The following is a 12,631-nucleotide window of genomic DNA, read 5'->3' as shown; positions in this document are numbered from 1 at the left end:
GCAGCAGTGAGAAGAGAGCATGGCCTGGATGGTGGGGGTCTTTGATGATGGATGCTGCCTTGACTGTGATCCACATAGATGTTCTCAGTGGAGAGCTTTACCCGTGATGGACTGGACTGTATTCACTACTCCTTGTAGGCGTTTCCGTTCTTGGACGTGGGGGATTCCATACCAGGCCGTGATGCAACCATTCAGTAGGCTCTCCACCTTGCCTCAGTAGAAATTTGTGAAAGTTTTAGATGACATGGCAAATCTGCGCAAATTTATAAGGAAGTAGAGGCGCTGGCGTGCCTTCTTTGTGACGGCACTGAAACGCTGGTCCCAGCACTGATTCCCCGATATGATAACGCCAAGGAATTTAAAGTTATCGACCCCCCCCCCCTTCCTCCGATCCCCTAATGAGGGTTGGATCATGGACCCGGATTTCTTCCTTCTGTAGCTCTTTGCTTTATCTGACGTCTGTATGATAGTGGTGTAAGAGCAGCAATGTAGAATTCTGGAGAGAAATTAGTGTACAGGTTATCCTCACTTTCAGGCATTCTGTGAAACTGATACTCGCCTTTTCGGAATTTATAACTCACTACCTGGAAATGAAAGAAATGGAATAAAATTCGCTCTCACCGAATTTGCGTTATAAGCATTCTGAACCACATCGCGTTTCTGGACTCAAATCTAGGTGATGCAACTTCTCGTGACGGAAAATCACGCTACGGACCGTTTTCCAGGAAAACTGTCGCCCTTTACCCACCTAAAGCGGGATCTTCTGTTTTATTTAACATTAATGTTTACTTTTTTTTACAAATATATTAGAGATGATGAAAGAAAGTGCTTTGACTGGTTGTGGAGGAGATTGCACTTTGGGAACCTACCTCATTATTGGGAAATTCTTGTGTAAGGGTAATCTGCTGGCCTGGTATTGGCACAAGAGTTCGTTTGAAAGAAAAATCACGCCCTTTATCTCCCTTTGATCGCCTCGTTATATTCGGATTTGAAATAAATTCAATCCCATTTATCACTTTTGGAAATAGGGTATTAATCAAACTGTATTAATACGTTCAGCTTTTCCTACACAAAAGGTTTTTTAAAAAAAGTTTCCCCCCGAAAATGGTTCTTGAAGTTCTTAAATTATAACATTGATTCTCGACGGCACTGCGATCGCTTCCTGCGGTTTTACATAACTTCCAGATCACAACTGTCCCGCCTATTTTCCTACGCTTCAACAATAATAGCTGATCTTGTTAAATCCCCGCAACGTTTATTCTCAGCAGCAGCCGCAATGGTGAAATTTAACTCCTGCACGACCTCTCGTTATATGTTAACGAGTGGTGTTAACTGATAACATGATAATTGTGTATTTTGTTAAATATGATGGAATCAACACGTGATCGGGAAATGCGGTCAACTGGGATTTGTTGGGAGGGTTTTAAATGGAGATTACAAGCGTCAATCAATGGTAATTTCCTCTTTCACCGGAGCATAAACGGACTGTGCGCAGACTCGCAATCTGTGCGAGCGCCGCTAACCTTGTTGGAGAAGAGACGTGGAGAGGTAAAAGCGATTGCTCACTCCCTCTTTTAAATTAAGGCGATTCCAACGTTTAATAATATTTAGTACAGTATTACAAATGTATTTGGTGTAGTCGAGTTGTTTTGGTAGTAAAAGGGACGCGAGCTTACTAACATCTTTCGAATACAATAGGAGATCCGCGGAAATGGAAACAAACAAATCAGTAACCTGACGGATCAGTTTTCCAGTCACGTGAAGTCAGATGTTAAAATGAACCCCAGTGATGAAATTTGTATTTTGTAATGGGCGCTTGTGACTAATTCGAAACTTGGGTTCAAATATCCAGACACTTAAAAAGTTGCCGTTATAATGCTGCGTTAGAGCAAACGTCTTTAAGAATGAGTTTTGCGAGCTCTCAAATATGTTGAAAGATGCGGCAGAAGAGCTAGAGCGTTCACAGACGTCTTGACCAAGATTTATTTCGCAATCAGCATTACTAAAATCAGATTACTTGGCTGTCGTCTCATTTTTGTTAGGGGAGTTTGATGTACCCATTCATTAATGGTTTATCTGCTCTGCAAGAGAGGCGCTTAAAAATGTTTCCGCCTCCTAAAATGATACTTTAACTTATGTTATAGTTTGCATATCGGGGCTGTCCTTTTGAAAGAATGAAACATGGAGACATAGTAGTTAAGGAAACAAAATTTGCGTTACTTGCCGGTGATAATAAACCTGATTCCGATGAGGTCGACGTGACAAGAGGAGGGAGGGAGAGAGAGATGAAGCATCAAGTGTTTCACCGTGGCTGGGGAAAGGACGGAAAAATGCAAAGGGAACTTGCAATGTATGTTGTCAACTCCCTGCAATTGAGAGAGGGCGTTGGATTCAAGGCAAAGGTCCCTGAATGGTGGTGGGTTGATAATTCAGGTGAAACTACTTAAGAACTTGTAACTGAAACAAAACCAAGCAGCTGGTTGGACATCATATCGGCGGTGACCGATAAAGCAACCGACCTTAATCCTCCTCCTCAGCCTTGTAGGTTGCAGCTCTTCAGTTGCATATTCAAGTTCTATCTTTTTTAACATGGTGTAGGCTCTTTCTGAGCTACCCTTCAATGTTGTGACTTGTAGAGTCCTACCACCCTCTTTGCGAGGCTGGTGAGAGAGGGAGGTGTAGAAACAGGGCAAAGGGGAAGCTCCTCAGCCCTCTTAATCTTAATTCACCTCTAGTGACTGGCTGTTGTGTTTAGCTTTGACTCCTTGAAAAGTTTATATATGCTGTAACTCTCCCTTCAGTTTGTATAGAAAACTGAATACAGTAGCCCTTCAGCCCCCAATTTTGTGCTGAATCCTTAACCTATTTCAAGATCAATCTAAACCTTTCCTCTTGCATAGCTGCCCCCTCCCCACATTTTTCTTTCATCCATGTGGTAAATCTCCTATGCACCCTTTCTAAAGCTTTCACATCTTTCCTATAATAAGCTGAGCACGATGCTCCGAGTGTGGTCTAGCCAGTTTTGTCGAACTGCAATATTATCTTGCAGCTGTTGACCTCAGTCCCCTGACCAATGCACCATATGCCTTCTTGACCACCTAATCAATTTGCACTACAACTCTGAGGGATCTCTGGATGTGGACCCCATATTTCTTCTGATATAAAAGAAAAGCCTTAATGAACATTTTCTCTAGTTTTTGTCACATTCTCAATATTTTTGTTTCTATCTTTTCTGGTATGTGGTAAACAATATTCTAATTGTAGCTTCACCAGTGTTTTGCACAGTTCCAGCATGACCTCTAGGCCCTTTTACTTTATGCTTCAGCTAAAATGGCAAGTATTTCTGTCTTAATTATTTGCTCTATTTCATTCAGGGATTTGAAAACGTGCATTGCGAGTTCCATCTGCATTTCTCAGTGTCCTCCCATTATCAGGCATTCCCTTTCCACGATAAAGTAATTCTCTCTGCCTCCGTCCTTCTCCCCCCTCCCCGTCATGTTGAGCTCATACTTTCTCTCCTTAACTACAGTATCTTCATGGCCCTGCTGATTTGTGAATGAGTGCAAAGTATTCATTTAGAATTCTCTCACAATTTCTATTTGTACCTACTATCTTTTTATTTTTTAATTGATGTTCCTGTTGAACTCGTGTTCCTGCTATTTTATAGAGTCATAGAACACCACAACACAGAAACAGACTCTCTGACTCACCTCGTCCTTGCCAGACCATTATTCTGCAGTCCCTGGTCCATAGCCCTCCATACCCCTCCCATCCATGTACCTTTCCGAATTTCTCATGTGTTGAAATCGATCGCGTATCCACCACTTCCACAATCATACCACACTCTGAGTGAAGAAATTTCTCCCTCATGTTCCCCTTTCACCCTTAACCCATGACCTTTAGTTGTCCCACCCAACCTCAGTGGAAAAATGCATTTACCCTATCTATACCATTCATAACTTTGTATACCTCGCCTATCAAAACTCGCCTCAATCCTATGTTCCAGGGAATAAAGAGCTAACCCGTTCAACCTTTCCTTTTAACTCGAGTCCTCAAGGCCCGGCATCATTCTTGCACTCTTTCAATCTTATTTAAATCGTTCCTGGACACAATGCTCTTAAAAGTCAGGAACTGCTTCTTCCTCTCTGCCACTCAATTCCTAAGTGGACACTGAACCCATGAACACTACCTCACGCTATTAAAATTTATAATATTTCTGTTTTTGCACACTTTTTAATCTATTTGAAATACATACATAATGTAATTGCTTGTTTATTTTCTTTCTGCATTATCATTTGAACTACTGCTAAGTTGTCAAATTTCATGACCCATGCTGGTGATAATAAACCTGATTCTGAAATCAGGCCTCACCAATTTCAACATAACATTCCAACTCCTCTACTCAGGACATTGATTTATGAAGGCCAATGTGGTAAAAGCTTTCTTTACAACCCTATCTACCTGTGATGCCACTTTCAATGAATTATGGATCTATATTCCCAGAGCCCTCTTCTACTGCAGTCCTCATTGCCCTATTACCCTGTTTGGTCCTCCCAAAGTGAAACATCTCACACTTGTCTGCATCAGATTTCATCCACCATTTTTCAGCCCACTTTTCCCGCTGACCCAGATCCTGCTGAAAGCTTCCTTGCTGTCCACTACTCCCCCAATCTTGGTGTCATCCATAAATTTGTTGATGCATTTTACCACACTATTGTCCAGATCACTGATTATAGATGATGATTAGCACCGATCCCTACGCCACACCAGTTCTTACCGACCTCCAGTCCGAGGTAACCATCTACAAGCACTTCCATGAAATCAATGTCGAATCCAGTTTACCACCTCATATTGAATGCCAGGTGACTGAACCTACTTGGCTATCCCCCCCATGTGGAACTTTAAGTGTTTTGCTAAAGTCCATGTAGACAATATCCATTGCTTTGTCTTCATCAACTTTGCTGGTAACTTCCGAGGAAAAGCTGTTTAAGATTGGTTAGACATGATTTACCACACACTAAGCCAAGTTGATCCCTAATTAGTCCCTGTCTATCCAAATACTTAGATATCTGTTCCATTTAGAATTCTTTCCCACGACTGATGTCAGGCTCTCTAGCCTATACTTTTGTGTCTTATTCTTTGAGCCTTTCTGGAAACAACCGAACAACATTAGCTACCCTCCAATCCTCTGGCACCTCACCTATGACTAAGAATGTTTTAAATATCACTGCTAGGGTCCCTGAAATTTCTGCAGTAGCCTCCCAAAGGGTCTGAGGGAACACCTTATCGGGCTCTGGGGATTTATACACTTTAATTTGCCTCCAGACAACAAACACCTCCTCCACTGTAATTTGTATACAGTCAATGACCTTGCTGCTGCCTTGCCTCACTTCTATAGACTGTGTCCATTTACCAAGTAAACACAGGTACAAAAACTCCAGTTAAGATTTCCCCCATCTCTTTCGGCTCCACATGTAGATTACCACTCTGCTTCCAGAGGACAGATTTTTGTATCTTGATACCCTTTTGCTCACAGCACGTATATCTGTAGAAATCCTTATTATTCTCCTTCACTTTGTCTGCTGGAGCAACCTCGTGTCTTTTTTCTCTCATGATCTCCTCATTGCTTGTTCTCTTGCATTTCTTGTACTCCTCAAGTACCTCATTTGTCTAAACCTATTATGTATCTCCTTTTTGTTAACCGGGGTCTCAATATCTCTTGAAAACGAAGGTTCCCTTAACCTGTTATCCTTGCCTTTTATCTTGACAGGAACATACAAACTCCACACTCTCAAAATTTCACTTTGAATCCTTCCACTTACCAATCAGAATCGGGTTTATTATCACCGGCATGTAACGTGAAATTTGTTAACTTAGCAGCAGCAGGTCAATGCAATATGTAATCTAGCAGAGAAAAAAAATTAGTAATAATAAATAAAAACAATAAATAAACAAGTAAATTACATCTATTGAATAGATTATTAAAAAATGTGCAAAGATAGAAATACTGCATATTTAAAAAAGTGAGGTAGTGTCCAAAGTTTCAATGTCCATTTAGGAATCGAATGGCAGAGGGGAAGAAGCTGTTCCTGAATCACTGAGTTTGTGCCTTCAGGCTTCTGTACCACCTACCTGATGGTAACAGTAAGAAAAGGGCATGTCCTGGGTGCTGGAGGTCTTTAATAATGGATGCTGCCTTTCTGAGACACCGCTCCCTAAAGATGTCCTGGGTACTTTGTAGGCTAGTGCCCAAGATGGAGCTGACTAGATTTACAACCTTCTGCAGCTTCTTTCAGTCCTGTGCAGTAGCCCCTCCATACCAGACAGTGATACAGCCTGTCAGAATGCTCTCCACAGTACAACTATAGAAGGTTTTGAGTGTATTTGTTGACATGCCAAATCTCCTCAAACTCCTAATAAAGTATAGCTGCTGTCTTGCCTTCTTTATGACTACATCAGTATGCTGGGACCAGTTTAGATCCTCAGAGATCTTGACACCCAGGAACTTGAAGCTGATCACTCTCTCCACTTCTGATCTCTCTGAGGATTGGTATGTGTTCCTTCGTCTTACCCTTTCTGAAGCCCACAATCAGCACTTTCGTCTTACTGACATTGAGTGCCAGATTGTTGCTGCGACTGCACTCCACTGGTTGGTATATCTCACTCCTGTACGCCCTCACGTCACCACCTGAATTTCTACCAACAATGGTTGTATCATCTGCAAATTTGTAGATGGTATTTGAGCTATTCCTAGCCACACAATTGTGTGTATATAGAGAGTAGAACAGTGGGCTAAGCACACACCCCTGTGGTGCACCAGTGTTGATCAGCGGTGAAGAGGATGTTATCACCAGTCCACACAGATTGTGGTCTTTCCAGTTAGGAAGTCGAGGATCCAGTTACAAAGGGAGGTACAGAGGCCCAGGATCTGCAACTTCTCAATCAGGATTGTGGGAATGATGGTATTAAATGCTGAGCTGTAGTCAATGAACAGCGTCCTGACGTAGATGCTTGTCTTATCTAGGTGGTCTTAAGCAGTGTGGAGAGCCGTGGAGACTGTGACTGCCGTTGACCTGTAGTGGTGATAAGCAAATTGCGGTGGGTCCAGGTCTTTGCTAAGTCAAGAGTTCAGTCTAGTCATGGCCAATCTCAAAGCATTTCATCACTGTCGACGTGAGTGCTACTGGATGATGGTGGTTAAGGCAGCCCACATTATTCTTCTTTGGCACTGGTATAATTGTTACCTTTTTGAAGCAAGTGGGAACTTCTGCCTGTAGTAGTGAGAGGTTGAAAATGTCCTTGAATACTTCTGCTAGTTGATTGGCACAGGTTTTCAGAACCATACCAGGTACAACATCGGGGCCTTCTGCCTTGCGAGGGTTCACTCTCTTTAAAGACAGCTTAACATCAGTCTCTGAGACAGATATCACGGGGTCATCAGGTGCAGCAGGGATCTTCACAGCTGTAGTTGTGTTCTCCCTTTCAAAGTGTGCATTGAAGGTGTTGCGTTCATCTGGTAGTGAAGCATCATACTATTGGGTTTTGCTTTGCCAGAAAGCAGCCTGTTCCAATCCACATTTGAGATCCTTTTTGATCTCATGAAAATTGGCCTTTGTCCAATTTGGATTTTCAACCCAAGAACCAGACTTATCCTTTTCCATAATTAACTTGAGACTAATGGCATTATGATCACGAGATGCAAAGTGCTCCCCCACACAAACTTCTGTCACCTGTGCAGTGTCATTCCCTAATAGAATATCTATGTACTTCTATGTACTGATTAAGGAAATTTTCCTGAACACATTTAACAAACTCTTTTCCATCCAGCCCTTTTATAGAATGGGAGCCTCAGTCAATGTGTGAAAAGTTAGTCATCAGAGCCTTCATTTCTCTCGAACCGAATGTACTTTGTCTCCTGTCATCCACCTATAGCTTTAACCTTTTTTCTGTCTCGCTCCACTGATTTCATCTGATTTGATGAGTTTTGAGCTTCACATTTCCAACAACTGTTCTGCATCTCTTACTCATTTCTTAACTCCCTTCCCGCCCCCCCCCCCCCCCCCCCCCATTAAACATGTTGAATGATTCTGGTCAATCGCCCTTCAGTTCTGTTGGAACGATCAATAACTTGAATTGATAACATTAAAAGTGTCACTCTTTTACCTACGAATTTGTTTGGGTTGTCTGTTATGTCTGGTGCTTTGGATGGGGCCTCGTCTACATTGGTGAGACCTGAAGTAAATTCGGCAACTTCTGCATTGAGCACCTTAAATCATCCACCAAAAGCAGAACTTCCTGGTGGCCAAACATTTTATTTCCAATTTGCATTCCAGTTCCAACATGTTGGTCCATTGCCTCGTTATGCCAAGATGAGGCCACCCTCAGGGTGGAGGAGCAACACCTTGTATTCTGTCTGGGTAGCCTCCAACCTGATAGCAGGAATATCACTTTCTCTTTCTGGTTTCAAAAAAAGAATTTCTCTTCTCTCCCCCTCCCCCCTTCCTGCTCTTCTATTCCCCACTCTTACCTCTTCTCACCTGCCCGTCACCTCCTTCTGAATCCCCTTCCCTTTCTCCTATGGTCCACTCTCCTCTCGTATCAGATTCCTTCTTCTCTAGTCCTTTATCTTTCTTACCCACCTGGCTTCATCAACCACCTTCTAGCTCTCCAACTTCCCCTTCACACCCCCATATTGTTTTCATCTAGGGTCTTGCCCCTTTCTGTCCAGGTTTAAAGAAGGGTCGGCCTGCAAAATGGACTGTTCGTTCATTTCCATAGATTCTGTCTGACCTGCTGAATTCCCCAGCATTTTGTGTGTGTGATGCATCTGCAAACTTTCTAGTGTTAACATTAACTCAGTTTCTTTTCTCTCGCCATAAACATTGATTGCTGGATATCACCGGTGTTTTGGTGGGAGTGTATATTGGTCGTGTTCATCATTCGTGTAATTGTCTAACGGAATGAAAAGAACGAGAATAGGCGTTCTGTTGGAACTTGCTGTTTTATGACACAGATGTGACTTACTTTTTGCCAGAGTCTGACAGGAAACAGCTGCATGAAAGTAAATCCGTTTCGGAGGCAGGAACACATTTTGGCTGTAGGTAAACCAACATCAAAGTGGTTAGGAAGGCAGTTTGCATGGTTTCTGTAGAAGTTAGCAGACTTTATGTTCTAGTTCATAATGAGAGACCTAAAGGATTTTTAAATAAACTTTGGAAGCAGGCTGAAAGCTGAAACAAAATGTTGGTGGAGCTATGCAAAGTTAAACTAGATGCTGAGTAATATCTTAATAATTTAACTATGTTTCTTTCATTGAACCCTGATACAGTCAGTGCTGTGGAACTCATTTGTTTTATAACTTTTCTGCTTCTTTACCTTCAAACACTTATTCATTAGTTTGCATCGCCAGTTTTGTCTCTTTTGAACAGATGCTCTAACTCCAGATTCCCTGCAAAACAAGTTTAAATTCTCCCAAGTCCACTCAGAAACTATCTGAGGTTGCTGATTCCAGACCTACCTAGGATTTAACTAGTTTGGCTAGTGTGGTTTCTTCAGAAGCACTCCTAGTTCTTAACAATATTTTCAGCCTCTCACTCAGCTGCAATATCCTCCCTCTATACACTTGCATGGGGACCCAGAGAAATCCATTGATCTCTACCTTGAGGCCCTGTCCTTCCACTCACATCTCCATAAAATTTGTTTGAAATGTCTCAACTTTTGCTAGGCCAGTGCTGAGGGTGGGTTAGGACCTCAGCTGTTCACCTTCCACATTGAGTGTTCTGCAGCTGGTGGGTGACATCTTTGATCCTGGCATGAGGGAAGTGAAAAGCCATAAACAGAAGAGATCCTGCCAGTGCTGGGAACCACAAAGTGCTTGAGGTCCGGCAGCAACTATGGAAATGAATAAACAGTCGATATTTCAGGCCGTGATCCTTCATCAGGACCGAAAGGGAAGGGGGAAGAAGCCAGAATAAAAAGGTTCGAGAAGGGGAAGTAACATGCCGCAGAAGAACGATATCTGCCTATAAGCTCCTGCCTATGCCACTAGGTATTAAATCCATTATTTTTATTACTTTTTTTTCTCTTCTACAAAGCTTTGAGGCACCTTGGTTCTGATTATACTTTTTGGGGAGTCATTGACCATTGCTTTTGCCCATCGTGAGAGCAGATTACCAATTAAGAAAAGGATGTGCTCGACCACCATACCACCAAATTGGCTCCCTTTGCTTGACTGTGTCAGCTGTTCTTTCTCTGTCTGAACAGCCAAAGCTTCTGCATGAGCCCGGCCTACATGATGTACTGTGACAATGCCTGCTGTCACTGCCAGCAGAGAAACTCTGAGCTTGAGCTTCTTGTGCTGAGTCTCCCCCAACATCTAATGGTCTAAGATCACGATTCCTCAACATGGATGATATGTCCCCCTGGTAAAAAGGGGACAATAAAGATAAAGGGGGTAGTGGGTGGGTGCTTGGTACCCGGGGGAGGGCAGCTAAGGGATTACAGGCTTAATTTAAGAAGTGAACTGCTTATTATAAATTCCTTTTTACTGGGTGTCACTGGAGATGAGGCTTGTTAACCACTGGACTCAGCAGTGACAAAACCACCCTTCTCAAACTCCATACGTCCAGGGTGGGCATGACTTGGGTCCCACCAAAACCGGAAAGTTGGGATGTCTTGACCACCTGAACCCCAATCTGTAAGTACTGCCCCCCCATGCAATTAGCTGTCTGCAAGAAATAACAGATTGTACACTGTATACAATTAAAACAAAAGTGTGTTTACAAAATATCAGCTTTAATGAACAGTAGGAAAAAGGCCCAAAAATAAAATGGGCCCATTTACAGTTAACCCAGTCCAAATACACACATAAGTTGGAGTGCGTCTTGAAGTTGTCTTTAACTCGCACACTGGACCCACGGTCTGCGTGAAACACACACCACCTTCCGAATGTCGCACAAAATCCACCCTGAACAAATGGGCTCCCCATGGGAGTATTGGTTCTTCTTTCTTGAAGCTACTCATTGGCACCAAGCATCTTGTGCACCAGGGACAGCATCCTTAGTCCTCTTCCTGCTGAAAAGACCTCAACCTTCACCAGCATTCGTCAGAAAAACCTCCTGACTGGTTGATAAAACATTCCTAACTTGTCTTTAGCTCAAACCCAAACGTGCTAAAAGAACCATCTGCTCTTACAGAACTGCTAAAATAGAATGCCTATAGCATAGCAGTAAAAATCTTAAGCAGGGCCTTGCACTCTTCCTGCTCCGCCAAAAATAGTCATGCCCTCATGATGTTGAAATTTATCAACCCATCATTAATAAGTTTTCAAAGTTATTTCAGGATGTCGGGACCTCCAATCCATTTGTAAATGGCAGTGATATATCTCACTGGGAAATAGACACAACACTGTTCCTCCAGCCAATCTCTCTGGGAGTTTCCTGACTCTTTGAGACCTCCTCGTCCCATCTTTGACTTCTTCAGCTTCAACCACCCCGGGAATGGGACCCTTCCTATGTATTAGAGGGTGCCTGCCCTGTCTATCTCTCCTGTCTTCAGTGGCCCAGGTCCCCCTGCTCCATCACTGAATTTATCTTCCTTCAGTTTAAGCAGGTGCTGCCACACATGGCTCTTGCAGAACTGCTAAAATGAAATACCTATTCGGTTCTTTGTGGGAATGGGAGCTGTTCTCGGTGTTTCAGGACTGGCTGTTGTTTGGCATGCCAATGGGTAGGCCTGAGGTGTGGCCTAGTGTTTGGAAGCCTACGATCTCAGGGCTGTGGAGACAGGCGGATCGAAAGTCGGTGTCACAGCAGGAGGAGGGGGAGGCTGGAAATTCTTTCACTGTGGGCCAGAAGACCCAAGATCTTTGGGCACGGAGCTCGTAAGAAGCAACAAAACAGACTTTTTAACATCGTAAGCCAGCAGGTTGTTGTCATGTCTCCCGCTCGCTGTGAAAATAGGGTCACCTCCATCTCCTGTAGTAGGGAGAGAGAGAACTTGTGGGTTGCCAAATGCCGGATGAATTGCGATGGTCTTTGGGGTAACTGAAAGGTCTGTGTCTTTGCTATCGCTTAGCTCATGCTTGTGCTCGGTCGAGGGTGTGGTTTCTGTTCTGGGCGGGTGGGGTGGAGGGAGGGATTGTAGCTTGCCAGCGCTTACGAGTGGGAGAGGGAGCTGGGGGGTGACTTTGGGGTTCTCACATTTAACAGTCGTTCATCCTTTGGGACACTTCTCTGTTTTTGTGGATGTTTTGTGAACAAAAAGCATTTCAGGATGTATATTGTTTACATTTCTCTAACATTAAATTGAAAATTTGAACCTTGGAACTGGGCTGAGAAGTGGCAGATGGAGTTCAACCCAGATGAGTGTGAAGTGGTTCATTTTGGTAGGTCAAATATGATGGCAGAATATACCGTAAATTCCGGACTATAAGCCGCTACTTTTTTCTCATGCTTTGAACACTGCGGCCTGTACTACGGTGCGGCTAATGCATGTTTTTTTTTCATGCCGCCAAAAACATTTTGCCTCGTAACAGTAGACCAATAAAATCGATGAGTAGTTCACAGAGGTCCAATGAAATTGTACGATAAATCAAGCGCACTTTCACAATTAAATTATTGTAAATCAGTCA

General features: G+C 43.1%; 1 protein-coding gene across 6 annotated transcripts in view; it reads left to right on the top strand.

Annotated features, from left to right (window-relative positions):
* Nucleotides 1–1,417: 1,417 nt before the first annotated feature.
* Nucleotides 1,418–12,631, top strand: part of lgmn (legumain) — a 50,228-nt gene continuing 39,014 nt past the window's right edge. The window contains exon 1 of one of the 6 annotated variants that reach the window (XM_059960197.1): nt 1,418–1,548. The gene's annotated coding sequence lies outside the window, so the exon portion shown is untranslated. Of the gene's footprint in view, nt 1,549–7,024; nt 7,099–9,927; nt 10,049–12,631 lie in introns of those variants that run through there. The other 5 variants (XM_059960205.1, XM_059960208.1, XM_059960199.1 and 2 more) reach the window with 5 other exon arrangements.

The sequence above is a fragment of the Hypanus sabinus genome, chromosome 2, assembly GCF_030144855.1.
Source record: "Hypanus sabinus isolate sHypSab1 chromosome 2, sHypSab1.hap1, whole genome shotgun sequence".
Classification (NCBI taxonomy): Eukaryota; Metazoa; Chordata; class Chondrichthyes; order Myliobatiformes; family Dasyatidae; genus Hypanus; species Hypanus sabinus.
This window is presented reverse-complemented; position numbering and strand designations above follow the sequence as displayed.